The sequence below is a fragment of the Epinephelus moara genome, chromosome 10 (genome assembly GCF_006386435.1).
Source record: "Epinephelus moara isolate mb chromosome 10, YSFRI_EMoa_1.0, whole genome shotgun sequence".
NCBI lineage: Eukaryota > Metazoa > Chordata > Actinopteri > Perciformes > Serranidae > Epinephelus > Epinephelus moara.
Genome location: NC_065515.1, coordinates 23,167,763 through 23,183,806, shown reverse-complemented (window position 1 = coordinate 23,183,806; position 16,044 = coordinate 23,167,763). Strand labels below are relative to the sequence as shown.

The 16,044-nt window shown below is 41.5% G+C and overlaps 1 protein-coding gene across 1 annotated transcript in view; it reads right to left on the bottom strand.

Moving 5' to 3' along the window:
* agbl4 (AGBL carboxypeptidase 4) overlaps positions 1-16,044 on the bottom strand; it is a 389,306-nt gene that overhangs the window by 101,728 nt on the left and 271,534 nt on the right. The gene's annotated exons all lie outside the window — the stretch shown is intronic.

The following is a 16,044-nucleotide window of genomic DNA, read 5'->3' as shown; positions in this document are numbered from 1 at the left end:
CTGGGGATGGTGTCTGCGCTCGGCTACTCTTGCCTGGTCCACATCACCAGGGTAGATCATCAAGGCATAAGTAATAGACATGACATTAACTTTGCTGTTAGGAGATGTTCAGATAGTTAAGTGTTTAAAAACAATTTTGATTTATTTGTATCATAAAAATTTTAAACACAATTCTCCCTTGCACCTGTAGTGCCATTATAATATTAAAAAGCGTTTTAATTTCTCTTAAATTTTAAAAAATCTTCAAAGAACAAGACTTCCAAAAATACCACTATCCATTTTTTAATATTCTAAGCATTGTTTTAAGTGATTAAGGAAGACATTTCACACATCTTGGGTCATTACTCATGAATTTAGACACCCATTACTTCTCACTTTGTCTTCTAAGGGAATTGTTTCAGGGAGCTGCTGTAAGAAAAGCCACCAAGATGATTACCTGCCTGGTCAGATCTCATTGGTGTCAGTGTGCTTTCATGTGTTTCCTGGTGCAGCTCCACCTCTCATCTCCTCCTTGTATCACAACAGGGAGACTTAAGGCCAGCTGACAGAAATGAACTCTTTGTTATTGTAAGACAGCTAGGTGGTTATAAACACAGGATGGATTTCTCTCAGTTGTTACTCTAATGGAGAGCCCCACAGTCGATAAATGACACTAACAATTTCGTTCTGCTTCGGCTGCTGTAATTGAAAAGTAACTGATGCAGAACTATATGGAGGCTTTTTTTCTTCTCTGATATTTCGTTTCATAGTTTCAGACATTTAGTTACTTATGATTAGGCCTGATTCAAATGCCACCTCTCCCATGATGTTTGTTCACTGTGCTGTATGACCGGTTTCAGAGTCTGTTAGATGTATACAAGAGAATTTAAAAACAAACAAACAAAGCGATCACAATAACGCTCAGAACAAAATGCCAGTCATTTTATGTCAGCTATTGGAGCAGGATTTTAGGCTGTTTTTAATACAAGTGAGTGGTTACATCTGAGACTAGCTGCATAACTTTTCAGTGAAGAAGTACTAAGTTGTCAGAAGAAGTTCATTTTGTAGCATTTTTTAATGAAAGGTTTGATTATTTCATATACATCTATGCACTGATATTTTGGCAGAGGCCCCAAAAACTATAACAGGAACGAGAGTGATGGATAAGAGATTTGAGCAGCTTCTCAACAAGTCGAACAGAGGATTACTGCTAATCTAAGCTTCTGTTCAATGGCTCCCCTGTCCTCAAGGCTGGGCTTGTCAACATAAGGCTGCTCAGTTTCTGCAGTGTTCTGTCTTTGAAGTGGCCAGTGATTAAAGGGGAACTCCACTCCATGTAAAAGTCTTGCATGATGTCGAAGTTTAATCTAAATTTAAACAACTTTCTCCAAAAGAGTTTAAGTGGGTGCTCAAAAGATGGGAATTTTATTTTAACAGACAGTTCTAAATGTGATTGTGTAATTTCAAAGAAAACCCCTCTAAACACACACATTTTCCTGCTTTTTTTTTTCCAGAACAACTCCTAATAAAGTGATACATTTCTTGTAAACTCACCACAGTCTGCTATTTCCATTTAATCAACCCCTATTGTCATTATGTAATTCCTAAACATATTTTATTAGCATTTTAGGAGCAGTCACAAAACTATTTAGTGACGCGAGCTTTTCCAAGAATGAATCCGCACCCACTCCCTCCCACCCTCCCTCATATGAGGTTGAGAAATAGCAATAAGAACAGCAGCGCATCAGTTAATAATAAGAATAATGACTGAGGTACATTAATGTAAAGCGAAGTGGAGAAAAAAGAGAGACAAATACACTTATATCATCATGTAATTCATGATAGCACAATTTACAAAACTGACTGTAAATCCATTGCTAATACAAATTACTATTTGTGCTAGTTTGCACAGTTGCTCTACTTAAAGTACTTTTTATTTCTGAACCAGTCTTTATAAGGTACTGTACGTCACGTCAGCCTCTGTGAGAACTATTTTCATGCACCAAAAGTCTCACAACTTAACCCATGTACTCCCTTTCCCTCTCTGTAATTATTTCATGCAACGTTGCTTCACTGCACTCCTGAGCTCTCTTGTTCAGCTCAACCAGGTCACAGTGCTGGAATGAACTCACTGTTTTGTGTAATATATAGAAAGTGTACACTTTTATATATGAACTGCAAGGCTGATTGGTCACTGCTGCATCTTTGCCACTTGTTATATAATATTTTCTTGATTATCTCACAAGTGATAAATGGTGTACTGTTTATCTATATATCTAAAGATATTTACAGTGCCCATGGTCCATACAGATACATACATTAGTCAAGAATTCATCATGTACTATACAGCATTCATCAGATAAATAACCTCCTGAGACCCTGCGTCCTCATGAGGACATCACATTTTGGGTTTACTGGACTTTCTACTTCACTCTGCTTAACTTAAACCTGTTGTCCTCATTTGTGGACACTTCTTTGTGCCATCTAGTGGTAGTAAGACCACCATACACTAATCCATGTAAAAACAAAATGGCAGCCATCTCTGCCAAGTCTGTCTGCAGCCGATCCCGACACAAAAGTGGACAAGGTCCAAAACCTGATCATATTTTGTGGTTGAAACTTGTTTATTTATCATTGATAAAGCTTGTAATTTGATATGACAACAAATTTGACTAATTCTAGCAACAACAACAAGCTAAGACCCTGTCAATTAGGAAGTACTCATCTGAGGACATTTTTGAAGACATCGGGAATATTCAACTTGTTAAAGGACTTTGGAACTTTATTATCACCTAGTTTGAGGGCATTGGGACTTTATTATCATTGACAATGTTTAGTTTTTTATACTTATCAGGCTCTACTGATCCCAAATAGCTAGGAGGAATTAAAAATGCATAGCAAACACAAGTTCAGGTCTCAGGAGGATAAACAAAAATATATAAACACTAGCAACAACAGCAGCACAAAAAACATCAACAACGCACCTCAACGTTATTATAGACCTGTCCGCCACATATCATTGAAGCACTCTACATATCTTAAGGTGCTGCATACACACACAGAGGTTCCGTTTTTTCGTTCACAGTTTGTTAAACAGTGCAACAATGGTAGGCACAAATGATCTGTGAGCCTGGTTGGTTCGGAGGGATGGCACCCGATACCGTCTGCCTGATAGTAACAGCTCGAATGTACTAAATAGGGGATGTAAAGCTCCCTATTAATCACCTGCCCTTTTTTCACCACTCAGTAGTTTTGCAGTTTGCTGCTGTCCAGCAATCTCACTGGACGTATTGACTATTTTATGCAGGTTGTTTTTGTAATTCACCGTCAATGTAATGTACCAGGAAGTAGGACAGAAAGTTAAAATCCTGTCTGTGCTTGATTGACATCCCTCTGACCCAAACATTACAGTGGGTCCTAAGGCTATAAAATGAAAGCTGGGACATACTGTCTCACCCCATGGGAGCTATGGGGTGTGACACATGTAACTGGAGCTGCGATGTCAGAGGGTTACAGCAGACACTGTTAGAAATAAAGGGATGGTGACCGCTCAGGTGCTCTGTGGGTGTGTCATTTGTAGCCTCCATGGGTCCACTTGGCCTGAGAGAACTTTTTGGGTACACTTGAATGGATGATAGCTGTAGATGCTACAGTGAAACAAATGAGTCCTCTCCATGTTCTATTATAGTGCAGACCAGATTTTACCGCCCATGTATTGTACCCAAAGATATGACGCCATGACTTCTCATTTTAATCTCCTTGGTGGGTCTCAGGCCTTGTTCACAGAAAACATTTACCATGTAACAGCAGGAATGCTCTCGCTGTCTAACAAACACACACATACACCCTTATATCAGACTATATACAGTACATGTAACTATATACAGTACATGTAATTAGAGAGGGGCTGCTGCACTTTCAGTCACGTATAAAATGACCTTTCCATGTCCGAAGCGGTAATAAATATCACTTTTAAATATCAGTGCTGTGTGCCCACTGTTGTGTGTTGACTTCACACCACCATGAGAATTAAAAGCAGAGCTGATATTTATTTAATAAATCCAGTCAGCTCTTTTTTTTAAATAGTTACTCAAGCACACAAAATCTACCCTGAGTCGTTGCAAACTATCGGCACACTAATGAGCAGAAGATACAGCGATTGATTCATGTTTAAGGAATAACTCTGGATCATATTTTAGCTATGCTTTATCTATGGGGGCAGTTGATCGGGTAAAGACTAGAGTCAGGACAGAAGCCAGACATCATGTCCTGCCTATTAGCTCCACACTGCCAGGCTCATCTATCTTTATTGGTCATCCATTAGCCTGTATTAAAGGGAGACACGGCATAATAGCAGTAATGATGCTGATGATGGAATTAGACTGCGGGTACACACGTCATCATTGCAGTGTTGCGCCTGGAATCATAAAGAGTTCCCACTGACAAACGGACAGATGGATGGACAGATAAAGTAAACGACCCCTTTGGGCTTCTGATCAGTGTGTGTGTGTGTGTGTGTGTGTAAATATGTGTGACAGACAAATATAGTGAGAGAAGCAGAACAAGATGAGGTCTTGCAATTTAGGTGAAAAATGTCTGCGGCGCTCGGAGGTGTGCATTAACTTAACGGCACGTAGACAGTCAATCTAAAGGCAGCACCTGTGCCAATCTGCAGGACGGACAGATGCTGGTACAGGTGTGTGTGTGATGATGGTTGGCAGGGGCGAGCGCCAGCCTGAGCAGCGGCATACAGACAACAGACCCAGCAAAATGACGATGCCAGGCATCAGACAGCCGGGACGGAGGGATCATTTAGACAACTTTCTGGAAAGATGCTCTAAGATCAGGAAAGCACTGAGCAAAATGAAGATATGGGTGTCTGGTTCCAAGATGACGGATTCAGAGGAGCGTAAACGTCTTTTATGGGCGATGTGCCACCGCGATCAATCACGACTGTTTACAGTCCGGGGTAAAAGCGTTTTCCTATTTTGGTTGGAGGCACGTCACCAGTCTTTCTCTTATTATGCCTCTTAATTAGCTCCGCATGAATTACTAATCAACCATGAAGAAGGCATTCACCAATTTAAAAAGTGATAGCCCATGAAATGAACAGCACAGTCTCATAAAAGCATATCAGTTACTAATGCTGCGGGGCCTGAAAACAGACCTTTGACTGAAAGAGAGACGCAAGAAATGAAGAAAGACGGACATGAAGCACACACACACACACACACACACACACACACACACACACACACACAGGCAAACTGGCTTATTGTGAATAAATCCTTCATTAAGTATTTAGAGTGGTATCAGTGCTGGCCCTGCCATCATGCTGGGTATACTCAGTGATCCACCCAGGAGACATTGATCTTCTTCATAAGGAACATAATGACCACCAGAGAAATACTGATCATATTTCAGCACCAGTCAATTCAGTTCATTAGGGCCGCTCTACCTCCAACTGCGGCCCTGTATTGATCTTACCACTGTCACTAGCCCGTTATTCTCTGCTAACTAGATAGGGAACTCGCAAAACTGTAATTTATACAGTGGCTACAGCAAGGTGAACAACAACAGACGACAGGGAACAAACAAGCAGAAACATATATAAAAGAACGAATATTGCCCCATTTGTGTAAGAGCAGCGTGGACTGTCTGCCTCTGTGCCCTTTCTGCGTCGGCATCAAATGTCACACACGACACAAGAAATCCTAAAAGTATCAAGGCTGTCCCCGGGTTTCAGAGAGAATTTTTTTTTTATGCCTCTAATACCTTTTCCACCGTCTCCTCTCCTCTAATCTCCACTTATCTGGCAGCCAGGTGAGCTGCCGCACATGGCTGGTGGGCAGGCTTTGGTCTGTGGGAATACAGCTCATCTTAATGGTATTTCTCCCCCGTTTTTCCTTCTCCTCCCTTTGCTTCTCTCACTCTTTCCTCCAGGGTGGCTGTCAGACAGAGACGGAGGCAGCCATAGAACTTCTCATTGCTGCTGTAGCTGACAGCAGGGAGCCACTGAGATTGGACGAGCGACCGCAGCCGCCCGTCATGCAGAGGGGCAGCCAGGCTCACAGGTACACAGCATCTGACAGATAATAGCAGATAAAACCAAGGCCAACCAGCAGCTCGCTCCTCGCTAGGGGATGGGGGAACCCGTGGTGGTGGAGGGGTGAGGGGGGAGGTGGGTCAGATTGGGGGGGCATGTTGAGGGGCAAAGTGCTTTGACAACTAGCAGCCTTTACTTAAACACCAGCCAGCCAGACACAGACCCCCACCCACGCAAACACACACACACACCAGTCAAGGACAAGCAAGGTCACAGATCTCAAAACCCTCCACAGAATCGTTCCCGCAGCTTACTGTACACTTGGAGGAGGTTAAGATTGATTCAGAGCTTAATACAAAGTGTTGGTGCAGCTGCTGCGTCTAAAAAAGCACATCAAAACCCAGCAGTCGTCTTGTTCGTTTATTTTTCCTTTTGCCATTATGTGCTGCTCTTTTATTACTCTTGTTTTAATTTCTGTTGAAAGAGCTGCGAGTCTCCAAAGTACAATAAAATCTGTTTATGCCACGGCGCTTTTTTCCCCCTCGCACCCTCTATTTCTATTTCATGTTTTTATTCATGTCTAAATCTGCTTTTCATCTTAGCGAGCAAAAACTCCAAGTGAACAAAATGCAAACACATTTTCATCTGTTTAAGCTAAAATAACGCTGACCCGAACCTATTTAAATCTGTGGTAAATCTGTGGCATCTCCTCTGCCATCCACATGCAGGATGGCAGCCGATGTGACAACGGGGGGAGACACACTCTGTCTCTCTGTCACTGCTGAGACACATTTAGTTGTGAGGAGGAGAAAACAGTCAAGACAAATCTGGCAATCAGGTGCTGCACCACCTGAGACACACGGCCTGACAACAGTCCACACTTCACTGAGATGCCTCCACTTAGAGACAGGTACACAGGGGTTTCAGGTGCAATTCTAAATGTGCCATAAATTAAATGTCTGCAGAGGTTTGACGATATTGTTGGTCAATACCTGTGAATCGATATTTATCCTCCTGAGCTGAGTAGTATACTCTGTTTTGCACAAATATTTCTCAATCAAAAAAATACTGTTTAGTTTCACTTTTAAAATGTGCACTGCTGGAAACATTAGCACTGCACATTTCTGTTAAATGTCGGCTTCAACTGGTGTGTTGACTGTGATTGGCCTGTGAAAATCTGTATCATTCCTTGGTCTCCAATAGAGGTCAGTGCAAAGTCACACACACACACACACACACACACACACACACACACACACACACACACACACACACAGGACAGTAGGGTAGCTTAATGAGTAGGAGATTTTCCTGAATTTTAAGGACTTGGGTTCAAGTGGCTGCTGCGTTCAAGTTTCCTGGAGAAAAACTCAGACTGATCTCCCAGTGAAAGCAGGGCAATTAAAAGTAGAATTTCCCTATGGAAATCAATAATGTATAACATTTTTATTTATACATACAGCCCTCTGCATACACACTCATTGGCTATACATCCTCCACATGTAGATCTGACAGGAAGACTGAAGCACATTGAGAAAAGGCCGATAATGACCTTGACCACGGCAGCGAGTACCTCCCGGCAAACGTGCGCATACCTGCACAGAATATCTTCACATGAACAATTTAGCAGAGTGACAGGTTACCATATTAACAATTCATATTAGCGGTAAAGCCTCACTGTTGGTTACAGGTATCCGTATTGTTAGCAGATCGCCCAAATGCTCCCATATTTAGCATTCTATAGGCTCTGAAGCAAAGAGGATGCAATAAGTTGTGAATAACAGTGATATAGTGGTTGTTTAAAGAAACTATGTCCTGGCTCTACACACACACACACACACACACACAGAGTCCAAAAACCCAATCCACCAGCCATAACACAGAGACAGAGTGGCATCAACCTCTATTATCTAGTCCCTATGCTGCTAACACAAAAGGCTCCCTGGAACAAAAATCCAATCAGTCCTCTCTAGGAGGATTTGCTCCACAGCAGTGCTCAGCAACACTGGTGGCTCTGCTGGTGACAAAGAAATAATCTCAGAGCCCACAGCCTGTTCACAGCCTGTTTACTGCCTTCGTCACATTGCCCTTTTAGAAAGAGGACAGACAGAGTCTACGCTTCTCTGTTGTCATTTACTGTCCTCTGAGTTTAGCACTCGCTCACTCTCCCTCCTTTTCTGCATGCAAAAACATGAAACACATGGTTGACTGTGTGTACAGTGCGTGAAATTACCGTATTTGCGACACAGGGAGTATTTACTCTAAGCATTAGTAATGTAGGCTTGACAAAAAGAACCTTCAGGCATATAGGCTGGAGAGAGGTTTTAAATAATTGTTTAATGACACATAATTTGCAAAAATATTTTCAACACTGTGCTTCCCCTTCCTTTTGGTTCCTATCTCTCACAGTCTCCCATTCTTTGTCTGGTAAATTATCACACTCGTTCTCCATTCATTAGCATGCTGCTGCTTATTTAGCTACGCTGCTGAGAAGCCTTCAAGAAAATCAACTGGAAAATACTCAATATGAAGCGGCCAGCGCTCCCCTCTCCCTCCCTCCTTCTTTGCCTCCCTCCCTCCCTTTCCTTCCCATCCTTCATCTCCTTCTTTGTTTGTTTTATGTTTTTTTTTTAACCACATCAAAATGGAAGCATAGTCCCCCATAATGAAGAGGAGGGAGATAAAATATGCAAATTCCCAGAGAAAGGATATAATTAGGGCAATAATAGGAAGTGTTGTTTTCACAGCTGCTCATTTACACAAAAGCCTGATAGTATTTTTTTTTTTTTATAAATAATGTTCGTCTCTGTTTTTTTCTCCGTCTTCTTCCCTCCCCTCCCCTTCCTCAAGGTGCGAAGTCTTATGCTCCACTAAAAACAAATCTCTGCAGCTCTTCAGCCCAAAAGCCAGTCAACCACACAGCGATCGAGCCACCCAGAGATTTCTATCAGCTCAGGTATGTAGCACAGGCCTGGGAAACAAGCAGGAGGCTGCATACAGGTTGTTTCAGACGTTTCCACCAGCTCCGGCTGGATGGGAACGCTGTCTCAAAAACCATTAGGTGTTCGGGTAGGAAGACTTTGACAACAATTGCTCACACTAAAGAAACTACAAGGAACTTTCACTTTGTGTTGATTTTAGTGGCCCCTGTGGATAAAGGTAGTAGTGTTTCCCAGAGTGAGGACTGCTTTTTCCATGAGCACCACCACCTCGTGTCATGAAGATCTTGATCTGGCTAGTGCAGAAAGAAAGAAAGATGCTACTTATTCTGAATGCTATGTTTTTCCTTATTTTATTTTTGTATTTTTTTTGGTGCAGCTAACATTAGCTACATTCAACTAATGTTAGTCAAAGCATTAGCTCGCTTTGTTTTTGCCACCAACATAAATTCATATATTGATGTAAAAACACAGCTGGCAATGTATTTCTTAAATAAACTACACATCTTACATACCTGTCTCGGAGAAAGAGGACCAGTTCAGGATTGGTTTTGAAAGCTTATCTGTTGAATGATTGACTAAGGTTGACTTGTGTTTGGTCCGTGATCTATCAGGGTACGATCTCACATGAGTGAAATTAACATTAGCAAATGTTCGCCTCCTGTTGACTTCCATTCAGTGCAAGTGAAGGACTGAATAAAACATTTGCTTCCGGTGGTGAAGCAAATTCACATCTTTGGATCGCATGGAGTTCAAATTAACTTTGACCAGCGAAGCAGCCTAAACAATAGCAAAGACATGAGTAAAGTAGACACTGATTGTTGCCGTGTTTAACAAGCTGATATTCTATGATATAGGAGATGAAAAATACAAACTCCCCCACAGGAGAGCTTCTTCCTGGCCTGCAGTGAGTCAGGAGACAGGCATGGAACATGAGAAAATGGAAAATGAACCAACAACATCATATTTGGCTGCATTTATAACCAAGCTAGCTAGCATTGTTTAGCAAGCTAGCTTTTAATGTTGGTCACATCAGGCGCTGCCCACATTCAATATTGCCTGAGCAATGGTCAATCACCTGCATTCACTCATGTAAATGGTAAATGGACCTACTCAGTTTTTAACACACTCACACCAATGGAACAGCCATCAGCAGCAATTTGGGATTCAGTATCTTGCTCAAGGATACTTTAACATGCAGACTGGAGGAGCCAGGGATGGAAGCGCCGATCCACGATTAGTGGACCACCCACTCTACCTCTGAGCCTGTCCCTTTTAGATTTTTTTTGTTCAGCAATAACCACAAAATAGGCTATAACATCAAAAATACAAAAAGAAAAATCTCCTCCTGCTTCCTTTTAATATGCTAACGTACTACTTGCTGCAAAAGCTTTACCAGGGAGGATGTAAACATAGGCTCTTCCAGTCTGCATGCCGTATAGCGTTTGGACTGATTTTGTGGAAAATCGGATCTGGGGACGAGCATCAAGAATAACTATAAAAAAATAACCAGTCTACTCACTGATGGTCTCATGTGCTTACGCAAGTCATATAGAAGCATCAGTATTAAACTGAGTGGTTTCACAGTGAGTTAAAAACTCCTTGTAGCTGCTTTAAAGTATTAACGACAGCAGCAGAGCTCCAGTTTCTGTTTGTTGTACATAGACCTACTGCTGCCACTGGCTTTTTCATTTTCAACAATTAAAAGAGGCCTGGTGTAGTGTTACCAATTGGAGAAGAAAATGGAGTTTAAACACTTTTCTCTATTTCAAAAGGAGTCACACAGGTCACAATTAGCATTTCAGAGAAATACAGTGAGCGTGGCTAACAATGCTAAAGCTTGGTGCGCACAGAACTGCAGCCTCTCTGCCGAATAGATCTTTGTTGCTCAACTCTAAGATGTGCAGTTCTAGAAAGATGGAAGTAAATGGTGATGAAATGAGAGCTTAATGAATGAGTGTAGGTTTCAGCGTAACTCAAAGGGGGATTGGTCCAGTAGATAAAGATCGGCTGATGAAAGTCTGTACAGTTGAACAGAAAAAGAAACCGTTATGCACGAGGGGTTAACTTTCATTTATCTGCAGGAATAAAAAAAAGATTAATGTTCTGACACAAAGCTGTCTTCTTCAAAGTCAAACAGTAAAGGTACCACCACAAAGACTTTAAATATTCTCCCTGTGTTTCATGCAGCAAGTATTTTATAGGAGTTAGAGGCGGCAGGGAAACTCTTACTACACCAATATGACAGAACTCCATGAATGCAATTTGCAAGAGGACCAAGAAAAATACATCATATTCAAAACAACAGCAGCACCACCACCACAACAAAGACATAAATACATGATATATCACTATATTGTTTGGATGGCAGCCCGGAGACTTTCATCTGAAGAAATGGAAGCTATTAAATGGCTGAGAGAAGGCCAGGCTGGTGCATTGTGTAAATTAGAGAAAACTCTGTTAACCCCACGTTCACACTGCAGACAATTTTCTTCCAAGTAATCCCAGTATTCTGACACGTGTTATGCAAATAGAGCGCCACTGTTAATGCTGGTGCTTCCTCGGAGAGAAAGAAAGGCTCATGGGAGTCTCCCTGCGCATAATGAAAAGTAAGAATTAAAAAGATTATTTCCTTTAAGTTTTACAAACAATTTTCTCTTATTTTTTTTCATTTTATGAGGTTAGTGCTTGTCGTGTTTTAGCTGACCATAATGAGTTTGGTAGACAAAAAACTTGTTGCTGATGGCTGAGCTTTCTGTAATAATTGGCTATCAACGGCTAAAACCAATTTCCATGTTTTTTTCCTAATGGCGTGTTTGTTTTATTAACTGTTGCCCCTCCTGGCAATTTGAGTAACTGTAATTGCCATCCTGGTAAGAAACCTCATTTTCATGTGTACTGTATTGGGGAAAGAGTGACATGGACGACACATTTCTCTCACTTGTTAATTCGTCAGCTGTAGCACAAGTTAAAGATTAAGAAGACAAAGTAATGACTTAACCTCCAAATCACGGCTGTTTATCTAGATTTGTAGGTCATATTGTAGCTGATAACACATTTGCTGCACAGCGAGGGATTTCTCCAGCACACTGCAGATTCCTTCAAATTTATCATATGTATGTAATCACTGACTACTAGATCTGGGTATCAGCTATGGTGCGTTCAAGGATTAATAGATGGGCCTATCGGGCACAGGCCCGGGACCCACAGTGTCAGGGGCCCACCTGGCCTTCACCTGCAAAATCTTACTCAAATTAACATGCGGAGCAGAAAGAGACTCAAAATGACCACAGAGACACATTAAACAGCTACATGTAGACACAACTTGTCAACAAAAAGACCATAAAGGACATGCAAAACAGCTGTAAAGAGACACAGAGAGACACATAACGACCACAGAGAAACACAACATGACTACAAAGAGACTCAAAATGAACACAAGAAGATGCAAAGCAACTACAAAGAGACTCAAAGGACCACAAAGGAATGAGAAACAAATACAAACATGCAAAACAAACACAAAAAGAGGCTAAATAACTGTGACATTCTGGGTCAATGCCAATGTTCAAAATAATTATTTGGCCGATAGCCGATACTTATATAGATGTTTTTATATTGTTGTTTATCTTATTATTGTTGTTATTTATTCCTCCTTTTGGGCCAGCGACACAAAGAAGTCTACACTATATAAAAAATAACTGAGCAGTTTTAAAGTTATTTAGCACATCATTACACTATCTTTGAATGAGCACAAATTCAATCAAACAAATTTATGAACCAACCTTTAAATTTTTCACACGGAAAATTATATTGTTATTATATTTAATATGTCATGATTTCCTCTTTAAAATCTATTTTATAATGCTAGGGAAACATCAACAAATTTCTCCTTCAAACAACTGTATTTATTCACATTTCTCACCAAACACTGAATTTTACAGGATTACATATGAACACATCTTGACAACTTTATAACTGACCTTCGCCTACTACTAATTTTTGCTGAATAGAGCTTGAACGCCTCATAATGTAACTTCATGCAACCTCTGTCAGCATCGGCTGCTAATGGCTAACGTTAGCTCTCCTGTTGCCAATGTCAACACATGCTGTTCACAATGTAGCATTAGCAGGGAAACAATGGGGTGCATCCCCTGACATGTTGATAGTGAGTTTACTGGGTCTTTTGTCCCAAAGGCGTCCCGAGGAAGATCTGTTTGTCCTAAACATGTTTTCTATTGTCCCTGGGACAACGGACGCTATTAATCTCGAGTCCTGCTTTTTAGCCTGTGCAAAATTGTTGTGACACAATGGAAAAATATCGGTCACTGCCATCAGTGAATTCCGTCTTATTTGACGATAGGCTTATGGTAGATGGCAGTGGATATCGGCCAATACAGATGTGTGGCCAATAAGTAGGTGCAATCTGAGTCTGTCTTGCTCCTCTGTAGGAGAGGTTTTGGGGCCCTCTGCATAGCTGTGCCCAGGGGCCCATTGTCTCATAATCTACCCATGCTGTGGTGTGTAAAATAAATGCACTTGTGACAGTGAATAATCTTACTGTAACAACTACCACCAAAAATTTGCTTGCATATTCAAACACTTGTAAGAATGGTGATTTTGGTAAGCTATTTAAGACTGTAAAATTTTAGCTATGTTTGAGTTGTGCACTCAGTGTATCCTCTGAATACTCCTCTATATGATCAAAAAACATGCAGCCATTTTTTCAAAAGATGCATCAAAATTTAAATTAGCAACATGAGCTGCTGTTTTTCCTGCTTTGATGTCTGATTTTATTTAACATATGCCCTGACCAGGTTGTTTCCATGGCAACGATAAGGCTGAAATAATTACAGTTGTGACCATCGGCTCCATACTTAATAATCTTGTACGTATACTCCCGCAACTCACATGCTGGATTTACATACTTCAATTTCCAGACCAGACCTGTGTAGAATGAAAAGATTCAGACTCAGCGTTTGAATGCGAGCAGCTGGCCGTGCAAAATGTGACCTCTGACCTCACAGATATGTACAGTGGTTTTGTCTGGAGAGAGCAAAGCAGGAAACACAAAGACTATCTGTAGAGAGAGGGGCGCTAATAAAGAGCATTTCTATTCTGTTCTGACAGAAACAGCAGGGAAATGGAGATACAAAGAGAGAAGTGATAGAGTGAAAAAGAAGAAAGTGAGAGGAAAGATCTGAGAACTGCCTATTATCTCCACGCTACTTCATTGCTTTAGACGCTCACACACACACACAGGCGCACACACGAGCTGCATGCATCTGTGCACAAACCTAAAAGTGTGTGCACAAGTACACAAACACACACTCACTCACTCACTCACTCACACACAACCATCCTCTCAAATCTGCCCAGATCTCATGAATATGATTGACCTTTTTTCCACTGTAATGCTGAGAGCGCATAAAGGGGAAAGCAGAAACTAAACAGAGGCAAGCAGAGTTAATTTAGAACAACACATTATTGGGTGCTGACTGCAGATATGGAAAAGGACAATCTAATCGATAAACCAAAAGAATGACAATGGCCTCTCGAATCAATGTCTGCACCCCATTTTCTCACTGTGAAAAGACAAAGCCTTCCATGCAGGTGTTTTTGTTGTTTTGTTTTGTGCTGCCTGCACCTGTGTGTGTGTGGTATGTGTACCTGCTCATATGCATGAGTGTGTGTGTGTGTCTACCTGGCTGCTGCTGTGGTGGAACAGTTGCCAGGACTAATCATTATTTAGTTGTGGCGGGGCTGGAAAGGTCAGCAGTCTGAAATGTCAGGCTGTGTTCAACAGGAGCCAGATGCAGCCGTGCGCTGCTCAAGTGTCCAATTAAAGAGGGCCGAGTGAGGTTTGAGTGGGTCTGTGTGTGGGAGTGAGTGAGCATGTGTGTGTGAGATGAGGAAGACAGAGTAAAGGGACACCGTGTGTGTGTTTTGTTCTTCACTGTGTGCATATATATATCAGAGCCATATGTAGAGTATATATGCACTCAATTACATGTGCGGGAACACATGTGTAAGTGTGAGCAGCTAATGAACGCCATTAGAGACAGAGGCCAACAGAGCAGCGGGGGCAGAATCCTCATCAAACCTCTTTCTCTCTCTCGCACACACAGCACGTTATGAAGCCACTTGAGCCCATTAGTTTGTTCACACCCTGTGATTCCTCCTGCTGTCCATGCTATGGAGACGAGACGACGAGAGGTGAAAGGATAAAGAAAGGAGGGAATACACAAACACAGAGAGGGCACAAACAAAGGGGACGTGATAATATAAGATCACTAATAAATAACAGGAGATAACGAGAGACGCTAAGTCAAACGAGCAGAGGCAGAAGTGCCAACAGCAGCGAGAAAGAGAGGCGCGCGAGAGGGTGACAAGGAGAAAGGGAGCGAAGGAGCGGAAACTCCTTTAATCTGCGGGGAGAAGGAGAGGGTGTCCTGCCTGTGTTTCCCTATCAGAGTCATTCATCTGAAAGCCTCACCTGCTCTTCATACAGCCATCATAATAACCTTCACCGTGTTCAATGTGTGCGTGCGTGTGTGTGTGTGTGTGTGTGTCCGCTTACCCACTGTGAATAGTAATAAGCAGTAGGGCAGGATAAAATATGTCTGCCAAGTTAAGAATATAATAGACTTCCCTTCAAGGCCACACGTAACAACAGCCTGAATAATGACCTGCAATAATTTACACAGCACACTGAGCTCTACACTGGTCAGAGGAAGAAACCTTTCAGTGAGAAGTAATTGAAAGCTATTTCAGTCTATCTGGGGCCCCTCCACGAGTGTAGCCTAAACCCTGAAGGGAGAAGTTCTACTGGAATATACTGTAAGCTCATTCAAAGAGGACATGCAAAAAATTTAAGATGTATTATGATGGTGACTGTAACTGTGTCATTTTTTGTTTTCACCGGAGTAAAACTTTGTAGCAACAGAAAAATTCTCCGTATTTATTAGGTTTTTGAGCCATTTTACCTCATTTAAGACACCATAGAGTGCTAAAGTTTGTCGCAGTATAAAGACTAACCAACAAAGAATAGAAGGCAAAATTACAATAACCTTGGTGAGTACA